The sequence below is a fragment of the Phoca vitulina genome, unplaced genomic scaffold (genome assembly GCF_004348235.1).
Source record: "Phoca vitulina isolate PV1807 unplaced genomic scaffold, GSC_HSeal_1.0 scaffold20, whole genome shotgun sequence".
NCBI classification, from domain to species: domain Eukaryota; kingdom Metazoa; phylum Chordata; class Mammalia; order Carnivora; family Phocidae; genus Phoca; species Phoca vitulina.
Window position 1 is genome coordinate 23590176 of NW_022589723.1, and position 14147 is coordinate 23604322.

Here is a 14147-nt window from a genome sequence, read left to right on the forward strand (position 1 = left end):
TTCTGTTGGTACCTCGCATTGGCCAAACTCAAACAGAAGCTATAGGGCTTGGATGATAGATAAAGTCTGTAGAGGTCAGCCTTCAGTATAGAGCAAGGCAAATAGGGTGAAAAATGAGTCTGGAGGAGCAAATGGAAAATAACCAGGACATCCTTGTTATATTCCTTAGAGCAACCCTCAATAAAAACCACTCCTGTTTTGTAAGTGTTAACCATATAGCCTGATTTCCCAAGAAAATATAATTTTATCTTTTCCAATACATTTGTTAAATATATAGCTAATGTGGCTTAATTTTTATAGCATTTTAAGACTCTAACATTCATGAATTCATAAAGCATGAAAAATCTTTTGTTAGCCTATGTAGTTAAAAAGCTCTCATCATTGTATTGATATGGAACTCCTCAAGAATATTGTACCTGGTAATCCATCAGAAAGCCCTGGCACAGAACTTGTCAAATAGTGACAAATTTGATAAATGTTTGATGATTTGAAGAATGATTAAATGAATAAATTAAAGCATTTAGAGCCAGACGTGGGAAACTAGATAGGTTTTCCTTGTTCAAGGTTGATGCTAACTATATAACATCTACCAATCCTGTCTCTTAAAGTCTGACATTGGCTTCTTAGCTGTTGATCAAGGTCTTATCTCATAGAAAATGGAACTGCAATAAATTTTCTTCGTCAACCTTTAGAAGTAAGAAGTTTTATAATTAACTGTCATGCTAATAAACTCACTATAAAGTCCATTTCAGTTAAGGGACTATTATTTGTTTTAATAAAACTGGGTCTCCTCATGGAATTGTCATTTAAATGTAAGAAAAATAAATATATTTGCTTCAGTATATAAACTGGCATTATAAAATATCAGTCCAAACTGTTTCTCTAACAGATTTTAGTTAAGCCAAAATTCCACACTTTGATTCTTTGGCAATCTTGTGTATATAGGCCTTGAACAGTTTACAAAATGTTTTCATGTGAATCACCGTTTATTCATACAACAAATAGTACTGAGTACCTACTGTGTCCCACACATCTCTGCCCTCATAGAACTTACAGTGCAGAGCATTGTTTCTCAAACCTTAATGAGAATATAAATCACCTGAGGAGCTTATGAAAATGCAGGTTCTAAGTCTGAGATGGGACCCAAGATCACATTGCTAACTAGCTTCTGGGTGATGCTGCTGTTCCTGGTCTAAGGACAACATTTTGAGTAGCAAGAACCTAATAGGCTCTTTAATTCTCACAACAACTTCATAAGAAATTATCAGTGTTTTTTTTAATTTTATTATCTTGAGTACTTGTACTATGTACAAAGCACTGTGCTATTAACACTTCAATAAAGATAAACAGTCCCATTGCACAAAGGCCTTTTGGAAACTCACCATATAGAAGGAAAAAAACTAGTGTAACAAATAATTATGAATGTGTGATTCTATTTATATGAAATACCCAGGAAAGGCAAATCTATAAAGACAGAAGATAGCTTGGTGGTGGGAATGGGGATTAATTACAAATCATCATGAAGGATCTTACTGGGGTTATGAAAATGTTTTAAAAACTGGATATAGTAATGACTACACAACTCAATAAATTTACTAAGAATCATTGAATTGTACACCCTCAAAAAGGGATGCATTTGCTAATATATAAAGTATATCTCCATAAAGTTGTAAAAAACCAATTATGATGCAATGTGAAAAAATGCAATAATAAACATGTAGTCTTAACTCATTTTTTGTAACTCCCTTTAACAGCCAAGAAAAGGAGCTCACGGAGGCTAAATGATTTGCTCAAAGTCACGTAACTAGTTAATGACCGGGTTAGCATATAAATCTAGTTCTATTAAGGCAAGACTAGTCATTGTCAGAAACCTCATCGCCAGAGAGGCATAGAGATGATGCCAGGAAATAGACACCCTTCCACCAAATGGAGGTTGTACCTCTTGCAGAATTGTCTTCACCCTGTGCAGCAGAGATCATCCTGAGTGGTGACCTAAGCGGAATATCATACACATACTGCAGTTGATGGGCTGTGCAAGCCAGCTATCTTCTGACAGACCCTTTGGCTTCCTCAGGGTTCTTAGATTCAAGCAATGAAAATCAATTCTGACTGATTTAGTAGCAAAGAAAGTGGCCAACTCACGGAATCATTATGAGGGTTGAGAACCAAGCTCAGAGCTGTGCAGCCAAGAACAGTACCCAAAATCATGCTGCAGAAACAAACATAGTGAGAAGACTGCTATCACGGATGCTGCTAAGCATACTGGACTCTGCCCCTTTCTTCCACCACCACCGCTGCCCTGGGAACTTAATTTGGCCACAACTGCAGTGTTGCAAGGGAACTAACTGCTATCTGTGTTTCCAGTTCTCTACTCAAGGCTATGCAGGTGCTTCTGATTGGCCAAGGGCAGGTTATGTACCTGAATCCAGGCTGCAAAGGCAGATGATAAAGTATTTGACAACTTCTGTCAGTTTCTAGATCGTGAGAATGGGGCTTCATTTTACACTTTTTTTCAAGATTCACATATCACTGAATTCTCTAAGGTAAGAGAGTTCAGATGCTGGGCCACCAAAACAAAAACAACCAACAAAAAAGATGTCCATTATAGCCTTGCACAAATGATGGTTCATGAAATAGCAGCATCAACACAAAGCAGAAAGTTGTTAGAAATGCAGGATCTGAGGTTCTATTCCAGATCTGCAGAATCAAGATCTGCTTTCTGATAAGTAGCTGAGGTAATTTGTATGCACATTAAAGTTTAGAAGTGTTGCTGTACATTATACAACATATATTTCTTTTTAATTTTCAAACATCAGTCACCATTAGGCTCTATTTATCCACAGGGTTGCCAGATTTAATGCAGGATGCCCGATTAAATCTGAATTTTAGATCAAGAACAAATCATTTTTAGAATAAATATGTTCCATGAAATATTTGGGACATACTTATGCTAAAAATTATTCCTTGTATATCTGAGATTCAAATATAACTGGGTATGCAGTATTTTATTTGGCAATCATAATCACAAAACTCACCACAATGAACAGAAATTAACAAAAAGAAAGGACATTAACGTAACTGCCTACAGGAAAGCATTTACATCAGTTTTCTATTTTGCCACGGTAGGCTCTAAGTATCCTGAGATCATAACATGGAAATTCTGTACAGTTTCAAACCCACTTTGAGTTCTGCTTATAAGCATTTAATGCTTGAGATCCCCTATAATATGAAGGTGAATGTTCTGTTTTTTTTTTTTTTAAGATTTTATTTATTTATTTGAGAGAGAGAGAATGAGAGAGAGAGAGCATGAGAGTGGGGAGGGTCAGAGGGAGAAGCAGACTCCCCGCCGAGCAGGGAGCCCGATGCGGGACTCGATCCAGGGACTCCAGGATCATGACCTGAGCCGAAGGCAGTCGCTTAACCAACTGAGCCACCCAGGCGCCCGGTGAATGTTCTGTTAACCCTGAATATTAACTGTTCTGTAGGATGAGTTAATTTTTTAATACATCCATGATTTGCAACTAACTTCATTTATTGAGTTTTGACCAATAGCACCTTTATCCCACAGAACCTGACCACATGAACTGAGTAAATAAAGGAAATGAGTAATGACATCACCATTGGATTCCCTCTGGAAACTGCTATTATAATTTTATTTTCTTCCTAAAGGAAAGAGCTTTCAAACATTCTGTCTGGGAAAGAGGCAGATCGTATCATATATCAATTGGAATTAGAAGCATTACATTCAAAAATTAAAGAAAACTTTTAGTATTCCAAAATGTATACCAATTGCATTTATTTGGAAGATGTTTTAAGTCACTTTAACATTTTAGCCAGTCCAAATATTTCCAATCAGCCAAATAGGGAATTTGGGGTGATTGGGATATGGTGACTTTCCTTTTATAACCTTTTGCGTAGTTACCAGTGAGCCACCAATAGAGTTTATCAAGAAAAATCTTCCATTTATCATACTCTCACCAAGCCTTATCTTATCCTCTTGGCTAGTGATAAAATGTCCAGGGAATGTGAGAGGGATTGAGTTCCAAGAAGTAGAATATCCAGGGCGGCTCAGTCTTTAAGCATCTGCCTTCTGCTCAGGTCATGGTCCCGGGGTCCTGGGATCGAGCCCCACATTGGGCTCCCTGCTCGGCGGGAAGCCTGTTTCTCCCTCTCCCACTCCCCCTGCTTGTGTTCCCTCTCTCGCTGTGTCTCTCTCTGTCAAATAAATAAATAAAATCTTTTAAAAAAATCATATTGTAATCCCTAATGAAATAATGCAATTAGGAGATGCCCATTAATGATGGCTAACTTCACAAAAAGAGAGACAAGAGAGACAAGCAGATACTACTTACCTCCTGCATACACACACACACACACACACACACACACACACACACACACACACACCATCCTGTATGAAATATTCTTGCCAAAAATAAAACTAGAATTTGATCAAGCCTACATATCTAAATAATAAGTTACAGAAAATACAGGTGATAAAGGAATATATTAAATGACATGATTAAAATCAGAAAATCCAGGCTATGGAAAATCTTACAGGACAAAGCACATGGTTTTGCTTTAACAAATCAATTGAATGAGAAGGAGGAGAAAGTCATAAATTAGAAGATTTAACACATATTAAACAATTCACTGTGTGGATCTTATTTGGACCCCATTTTTAAAAAAGATTTATTTATTTGAGAGAGAGAGAGAATGGGGTGAGGGGCAGAGGGAGACAGAATCTCAAGCAGATTCCCCGCTGAGTGCAGAGCCCAAGGCAGGGCTTGATACCAAGATCTTGAGATCATTAGCCTGAGATCATTACCCAAGCCAAAATCAAGAGTTGGACGCTTAACCAACTAAGCCACTCAGGTGCACCAATTTGGATCTCAATTTAAACAGATCCACTACAGTTGACCCTTGAACAACATGGGTTTGAACTGTGGGTGTCCACTTATAAGTGGATTTTTTTTGGATAAATACTGTGTATGTATTTTCTCTTATAATTTTCTTAATAACATTTTCTTTTATTTAGTTTTATTATAGTGTACAGTATATAATACCTATAATGTACAAAATATGTGTTAATCTACTGTTTATGTTATCAGTGAGGCTTCTAGTCAACAGTAGGCTCCTAGTAGTTAAGGTTTGGGGGAGTCAAAAGGAATAGGTGGATTTTCAACTGTGTGGGAGTTGGCACCCCTAAACTCCACATTATTCAAGTGTCAACTGGAAGATAAAAAAAATTCATGAGACAATTAGGGGAAATTTAATTTGAAAGCACTATCTTCCACGTTCATTGCAGCATTATTCACAGTATCCTTCTACATTCAGTTCCTTTCTGAATATTTTATGATATTAAAGCATTTCTATAAACACTGGAGATGTGATGATGATATTGTCATTATAGTTCAAAGAAGCATCCTATTTTTTAGATATAAGCATTCTGAACTATTTGTGGATGAACTATTTGATGTTTGCTTCAAATTAATCTGGAGGTGGGGAGGCTTGAGTAATTGTTGAAGCCACGTGGTAGGCTCAAGGGCACTGATTATACTATTCTTTCTACTTTGTATGTGTTTGAAAATGTCCATGAAATAATTAGGTTTTAAAATGTGTTTAGAGTATGATCTCAATTTTAAGTTTGTAAGATCAATGCAGAGAATTAGTTCCCCTTTGAACATATGTCCTCCCCAACCCCCACTTTCTCACCCATTACCCGATCATCCTAATGTTTAGAATAGTTCTTTTCTTCAAGTCCTCTACGTGTACCTATCTCCCAATCAGTTCAGTTCTACAGACAGAACAAAAAACAATACACAGATGATGTTATTGATGAGCCAATTGCATTCTTTGTTCTCTCCTGGGACCAATACTTTTTGAGATGGTCAGGAATGGAAGACTGATCTGTAGTGAAGAGACCCCTGCTTCTCTGAGAGAAGTTAACGGATCCTTTGGGGATAAGCCTATGATTTTGATCTCATTAGCATCGTGAGCTCCATTCAAGTGTGACTGACAGCCACACAAGTCAATACAGGAGCACTTTGGGAGAGCCAAGTTAGAGAGTTTTTTCTTATAGATTAGTGCTTCTGTTCTTACAGAGCTCATAAAAAAAAAAATCAGAGCACTTTTGATTCAACAAATGAATGTAATGAAGCTGCGTGTCTAAGAAAACTGCATTATTGGGTTAAAAGAGAAATGAAATACTAATCCACTTGTTCAAATAAAAATGTTACTGAAGGAAATGGAAGTGTATTCTAGATAATTATTAATGCTTTCGTTTTCACTTTCTTTAATCCTAGCTTAAGTCATATCTAAAGACTAAATGCAACCTTAAAATAAAGAATACTTATATCATTGCCAGTTTTAATCCCATCAAACATAGCTTAATAAAAATAAAGTAAAATCAAGATGGAAATAGAAATTAGAAATAGAGTGGAAAACAGTAGCCAAAGACCTGGGGAATAATGAGCCAGTTCCATCCAGTATTTTCCTTAGGTTTCATTCCCAACTCCCAAGAAATAAAAGATGTTTAAAATATTCAATGGTATCCTTTTATCATGCTACTGAATACAGTTTGAAAGCTTAAGGTGATATGTTTAAAGATTAGAAACAATAAAAAATCCTGTAGGCTTATAATGCAAATGAAACAGGAAAAATTAGAGTAAGATATCTTGGATTTAGAGAAGAATGTGCCAATCACCAAAATTTAATGTTTAATTGCATAAAAATGCTGGTGCAGTGAAATTAGAAATTCAACAGATGGTCCTAAAATAAAATATTTCTGCAGTATATGAGAACAATTGGTCCCTAACTCCTCTCAAATGAAAGTGCAGATAATTAAGCACAATCTAAATCATCCAATCCAAGTCAATCAATTCATTTTATCAAACACTCGGGGGAATGAACTCAAGACAAGGCAACTTTTACTTGAAATACAATTTCTCATTTAATTAATAAACAATTACTGAGGGATTACTGGGGTTAGAGAGAAGATACAGTTATTAACAAGAAAAGGAGACTATATAGCCTTTCCCCCTGAAGAGTCCCTAGTTGAGAGAAACTGAGGGCATATGCACCTAAGAACTTGAGAATATTGAGTGTGCATTCTCCTGATTTTTTCATAAATGTTAAAATAAACAGTAAATTTATCATATTAGACTGAATTTGCCTAAGATACCAATGACTTATAAGAAAAAATTCGTAAGATCTGACATGTGGTGAAAGCTGAATTTGGTGTCACCTCTTTCTGGACTTTTCCCCAGCAATAACATTTGCTTTTAGCAGCCATTTAAAAACAGTTAAATCATACACACTTTATTCCTTTCAGCATTGGACTACATAAAACATTTTTAAAATTTTGCATATAAAAAAATAAGACAAGGGGTGCCTGGGTGGCTCAGTCAGTTACGCATCTGCCTTTGACTCAGGTATTGATCCCGGAGTTCTGGGATTGAGCCCTGCATCAGGCTCTCTGCTCAGTGGGGAGTCTGCCTGTCCCTCTCCCTCTGCCCCCCCCACCCCCCCCTTAGGTTCTCTCTCTCTCTCTCAAATAAATAAATAAAATCTTTTAAAAAAATAAAGACAAATTACAAGTGAGAATATTTGCTACTAGTATCACAGAAAGAAGGCTAGGTCTGATATTATGTTAAGATCTATACAAATCAATAAGGAAAGACCAACACCCAAATGACAAAGTGGCAGCTCCAACCATAGCCTGTTTCCTCGAGTTGCTTACTTCTGAACCAAAATCTCAAGCTGGTGCCCAGGTCACAAGTCTACATCCTGGATGCAAAAGGGTCTTGGGAATTTTTGCCTCTGACTTTTATATGTTAGGTATATAAGGGTCATATCATTGAAATGTCCTTTAATACAGAAAAGCTGTTTAAAAGAAGGTGGACTTTCATGACTATGACAAATGTCCACTACCATTCTTTTGCCAGTTTTATTTTATTTATTTATTTTTTTAAAGATTTTATTTATTTATTTGAGAGAGAGAGAATGAGAGAGACAGCACATGAGAGGGGGGAGGGTCAGAGGGAGAAGCAGACTCCCTGCCGAGCAGGGAGCCCGATGTGGGACTCGATCCAGGGACTCCAGGATCATGACCTGAGCTGAAGGCAGTCGCTTAACCAACTGAGCCACCCAGGCGCCCGTCAGTTTTATTTTAATAGCGGTCAGTAGGAAAATATGGATGCAAATTTAATTTTCATTTTCCATTTACTTGGAAATTCAGCTGCTACTTGGAAATTTGGCTCTGTCATTCATGCACTCTTTCAGTTTTTCATAAACCCAACAAATATTTATTAAGCACATACTATGTACCTGGCAGTGTCTTCTAGATGCTTGAAGTACACTAATGAACAAAACAGAAGAAAATTTCTGCCCCCATAGAGCTTACGTTCTAGTGGGATGTCTTTAGACCCTGTTGGGAGTACACAACAGTTTTCCAATTTTTATTCCAAACAAAGACAGGTTAAGTGGATAGAACAGAATAAGTAGCCTGGTGTTTGTCAACTTTTGCAAGACAGTTCTATTAATTGGTCTAGTTTCTAGACACCTGCCTCTTCAAATACATGACAAAGAAACATTCCAAAAAAGCCATTTGCTGTTTGGGATGCTTCCCTCATTGTAGTGAATAAATGTGATTTGACTGTAAGAGATATGTATATTGAATTTAACTACATTCAAAAGAGAGTATAATAATTAAGAAGATTCTTTGCTTGCTCAAAGTTCAGAGGACACTAATATTTTCAAAATGCTTTAGAAATGCTGAGAAAATAGAGAGTAAAAATTGCATGTGTATTTGCAGGTGATGCCCCTGTATTTTTTTTTTTTTTTTTAAGATTGATTGATTTGAGAGAGAGAGAGAGAGAGAGGCCAGGGGAGGGGTAGAGAGGCAGAGGGAGAGAGAATCTCATGCAGACTCTGCACTGAGCGCAGAGCCTATCTTGGGGCTCAATCCCCAGGACCCAGAGATCATGACCTGAGCTGAAACCAAGAGTTGGACACTCAATGGACTGCACCACCCAGGCGCCCTGATTCCCCTGTGTACTCTATTGGACCCAGTTAGGCATATCTCTTCATCCCTAACTCACATTGACCAAAACCAGAAAAAAGCAATATTTGGTTTAACAATGATATATAAAGTTATTTTAAAGATACTCTCAGGGGGTGCCTGGTGGCTCAGTCAGTGGAGCATGCTACCCTTGATCTCAGGGCTGTAAGTTCAAGCCCCACGTTGGGTGTAGAGATTATTTAAAAATAAAAAATCTTAAAAAGAAAAAGATTTCCAAATCATTAATTCATTTAGCAAATATTTTTTTCTTCAGAATGTTTGAAGGCCTTGTTCCACTGTCTGCTAGCTCCCAGTGTTGTTGTTGAACAGTGGACACAACACCATTTTGAATGGTAGTCCTTGGTATTTGTCCTGTTTTATATTCTCTCTGGAAGCTTGATGGTCTTCTCTTTGTCTTCCGTGTGCTCAAACTTCCTGATCACAGGCTTTGGTATAGATCTATTTTTATCCATTGTGGTAGACTCATGGTGAACCCATTTAATTTGGTAACTCATGTACTTCAGTCCTGGAAATTTTTCTTAGATTGTTTCATAGATGACTATCCCAATTCCCCCTTCAAAGAACCCCCCACCCCCTTGCTTTTGGAGCCCTTATTATTTGGGTTTTGAATTTCCTGAAATAGTCCTTTCTTTTTGTTCTGCATTCTAGGAAATTTTCTCAACTTTTTCTTCCAATCCTTCTATTAAGCTTATACTCTATTTTCAATTCTAAATGTCTAAATGTCTCCCATGATAGTGGCTTCTCTTAAGTGTCTGATAATCCTTGGTCGTCTGCTCATATTTAAGAATAAGGCAACAAACTGCTGACAGGCAATTCTGAGTATACAGGTGGGGATTTGTCAGTTGTAAACTTACCTTAGAGTAATTTCTTTGGGCTTATAGTTAGGGAACCTTCCACATCAGTATCTTCAGGTCTTTCCTTTTGGGTTGATCAGAGTCCATATAGAAGGATCTTCGATCTCCTCCTTGGAAGTTGAAACCTTGGCTGCCCTGAATCTGGGAGCCAAGTTGGTAAACATATCTGGAGGCCTCAGCACCCAATACACAAATGTTCACTTAATTCCCTTACCCCAAGAGACCTCCTGCTTCATCATCTGCAGAGGATAAGTTTGCAGTATTTTCCCTCAGTGGGAGAGAAGCATTTGTTTGCCTGACTGCGGCCCCATAGTGTAATGGTCAGCACTCTGGACTCTGTTTGCCTGACTGCATGGAGTTGGGAAGGGAATCTGGGGATCTGATTGCTTCTTAAACAGACTGGCAAACAATCCTCCCTATAGTATTACCCCTTTTCCTCACTTCACTTCAAGGGGAACCTGGAACTGGCTGGTTAGGAATCTTTTGGTGACACTTCAGTGTATATAGGTTTGATTATCGATTGACCTCATTGCCCCCTTAAGATGCAGTTTTGAGTCTACTACATCTTTTATCACTCTTCTGCTTTTCCAGCTGAAAGACTTCTCAAATTTTGTTGCCATTGTCTTTTCTTTGGCTTCCCATGATTTTAATCCTTAAAAAGTCATTTTATGACATGACATGATTTACTTTAACTTAACATGGGGGTGGAAAAGCAGGAGGAAAGATAGAAGAATCCATAATTATTAAGGATGGGTGATTAAGTACATGGAGGTTCTTAACACTACTCTGTCTACTTTTTTTTTAAATAGGTTTGAGACTTTCTATCATAAAAATATTTTCTAAAAATCCCTTTACTGATTTCTTAGTGTGATATTAGGATGGAACAAACTTCAGAGCATGTGCTAAACTGCCATTTCTACCTAGAAGTACAGAACCATTCATTTTTCAATAAATATTTATTGAGCATCCACTATGTACTAGGCATTGTGCCAAGATACACACAGGAATATGGAAAAGAGATTATTTATTTTACTTGGTCTACTATACTGAGTTTTAAAAAATTAAAATCTATGGCTATCTAGGTTTGATGTTTTAGAGTGTTTGGCAGTATTTTTTTCCTTTTCCAACTCTGAATTTGTCTTGATTTTGGTATAAATGCACGCTTCTATGAAATATGAAAGAAGGAATCCTAAAGGGGAAAAAGACATTGAATATAAGATGGACCATTAGGGGATATCTCCTCAAGTCTGAAAATAGCATTCACACAAGCCATTTAATGGCTTAAATTATAAATTTCATTAACAAGGAATAGAGCACTCTTTTTACCTATGAACACAGAGAAAAGGCAAAATTGGTACCCAGGAAATCCTGCAAGGGGTTCTTGCTAGCTAGCTGATAAAAGAGAATAAGGAGAGTGGACCTTTGATGACTAGTAGAATGTGGCTTATAATAGAGGGGAAAATCTTGGCTTTTAGTTCATCAGTGATGCAAGTGCCATGAACTGAAGGTAACATTTATAAAACTAATTGTTACATAAAATTGTTCCCTTTAGTCCCAAAGGGATAGCTGTGGAAAAGAAAGCAAGAACTCCTAGCTGCTCTCCTGTGGAGAAAGGAGCTACAGGGGGGTCCATTACCCATCAAACTTGGTTCTAGTTGGAGAATGCTAGGAGGCCACTCACTCCATCTAGAAAGCAACTTGCCACTTGACTTGATTAGCTCTATTCTCTTTCCTCCTCCTCTTCCTTCTATGAACTTTCTGGAATATTTCCTCCTAAATCAGAGGCCAAGTTCAAGTCAATCTCCCAAGGAAGCAAAACCCATTGCCTTGATTACTTTTCTTTTTGACTGTAAAGGTTTCTCTGGGCAACTCAGGTCTCCCTCATAAAATTATGTGTGTATGTGTTTTTGAGTGTAGAGTGGGGGCTCTTAGAAAGTGGGAACTGAAACTTTGTTGACAGAATTATTATGTCTGCCCAGTGGCAGGCTAAGGTGAATGGACAGGGACATAAAATATATCAGATTATAACATTCTTGAGGCAGGATGGGTTTGAGATTTTCTGTTCCTCACAGCATGCAGCACCAACCCTGCATGTAAGAAATGTTCATTATATTTCAATATTGATTGATACTGATTAATTTACACTATAGATACAGTACTCTAAGTTTAATCACTGAATTTGTATTACTAGTTGTTTTTCCCTGAACTTTTTAATAAAGCCTTCTGGCTCTATCTAGCAAGATCAGCAAAGGCCCAGAAATTAGTTATAAGTGACACAAAACTGTGGTTTTTATACTCTTTTTGTCTTCCATATATATTGGGAGTATTTTGGAAATCCATTGGTGGGAATAATGTTGCTGTATTAAAAATGATACATGCAAAGACTACATAACAGAATGAAAAACTAATTCATGTTATAATGTCTCATGTTATAATGTCAAAGGATTGATAGATTTAATTCCAGCCTCCCTTTTTTGAGTGTCTACTATGTACTCAGTCTCATGTTAGGTGCATGGTACAGACCGATGCATGGCAATCCTATTGCTCAAGGAGTACATAATCTAAGGAGAAAATAAAGTATAAAACAGTATGGGCCATAATAGATGTGAAAAACTTCACCAGTCAGTCCTTCAAAGGAGTGAAGGAGCTCTCGTAACTGAGGGTTTGGGCAGATAGCTATTTCTTCCTCTGAATTAGTTATATGAGAAATAGGAGAAGAAACTAGTTCTCTCCTCCCTTTTTTTTTTTTGAAAACAGCATAAATCCTTCAGATGGGATTACATTCTCCTTTCTCCAATATTTCTCTTTGGGTTTACCACTGAGTGATAGAATCTTACCCTTAGAATGGGCCTTAAAAGTTGTAGTGTCAGACTTCCCATCTGATGTTTAGGTCTTTGTTTGCTACAGAAAATGGCCATCGGGCCTATATGATTTAGAACACACTAGATTACAAATAGCAGAAAACTCGAATCCTGTTGGTTTCATCAAAGAAGGTAGACCTGGGTTCCGAAGCCATTTCATCAGAGAGCCTCAAAAACATCAAAGATCATATTTCTTTGCTTTCTCCATGCCTGCTTTATTTAACCTAGCTGGACCTTGTACTTGGAAGACGACTGAGGGGCTCCTTAATTTTTTTTCCATACAACATGATGGTGATATTCTTTCAATTTTTGTTGTTGTTGTTATGCTCCCTGATTTTTGGAGAACATGCAGAAAGAGGAGGTCGCTGCTGAAGTTGTTTTGGAATATGTGAAACAGACAAACAAAAACGTCCCCAAAAGGCCACAGTAAATTGCTCCTCTTATTGTCCCAAATTGTGTCATGCCCATTGCCAACTAGTAACTGTGGCAGGGATGGGACTATGTTGCTTTATTTAGGTTGAAATTATGCTAATTTGTTTATATTGGAACCACATGCTCCAGTACACAGCCAGGGCAGGGATGTGACGGCAAAGAACAAGGGGTGTTAACCTAGATAAGGGAGAGTGGATCATGGAGAAACTACCACAGGATATGGCACAAGGTCCAGGGTGTGGCCATTGACAAGTCATGGAAACCCCCCGCCCCAAGCAACAATTGCCTTCTCCCTCTGGACAGCTTGGGTTGTAATAAAGCACAGCAACTGCATATTTGCAGCTAAATCTACCTCCTTGTTTCGACGCAAGTCTGGGCTTCAATGACTCCTTCTTGCCATGTTGTTGCCCTCAAGGCGTTGGCTGCTTCCTTCAATTTGTTACCTTGGATGTGCCTTCTTTCTTCAGTGTTTCTTCTGCCTGGCCCTTACTGGTCTTTACTGCACTCACTGAGCCAAAAACACTGGCTGCCACTGGAGAAAACCTTACTTCCATTTCCAAACTGAAAGGAACTGAAGTTTAGTTATTTTGTCCTCTTTTTACTCTCTTTGGGGCTTCTTCGGGCTAAGTTCGGAACTTGCGCCAAGATAGTGGCTGTGCGACCAAACCTCCCTGGGCCATCTCTGCAAAATGATGGCACTGGCTTGATCCATTTCCAAGAACGCGTCTCGCTGTCCAATTCCGTGGCCCTGAACAGGATTCCTGTGGGAAGAGGTGATTGTAGACTTGGGGGCTTGTGTGAGTGGAGTGTTTGGGTACCTGAAGCCCACACTGCTTTGTATAGTTTGAGGGAGTTTTGACCCTTTTCCTGCATTCTGCTCAGCGACGAATTCGATCAGCTGCACCAACTCCAAGTGCG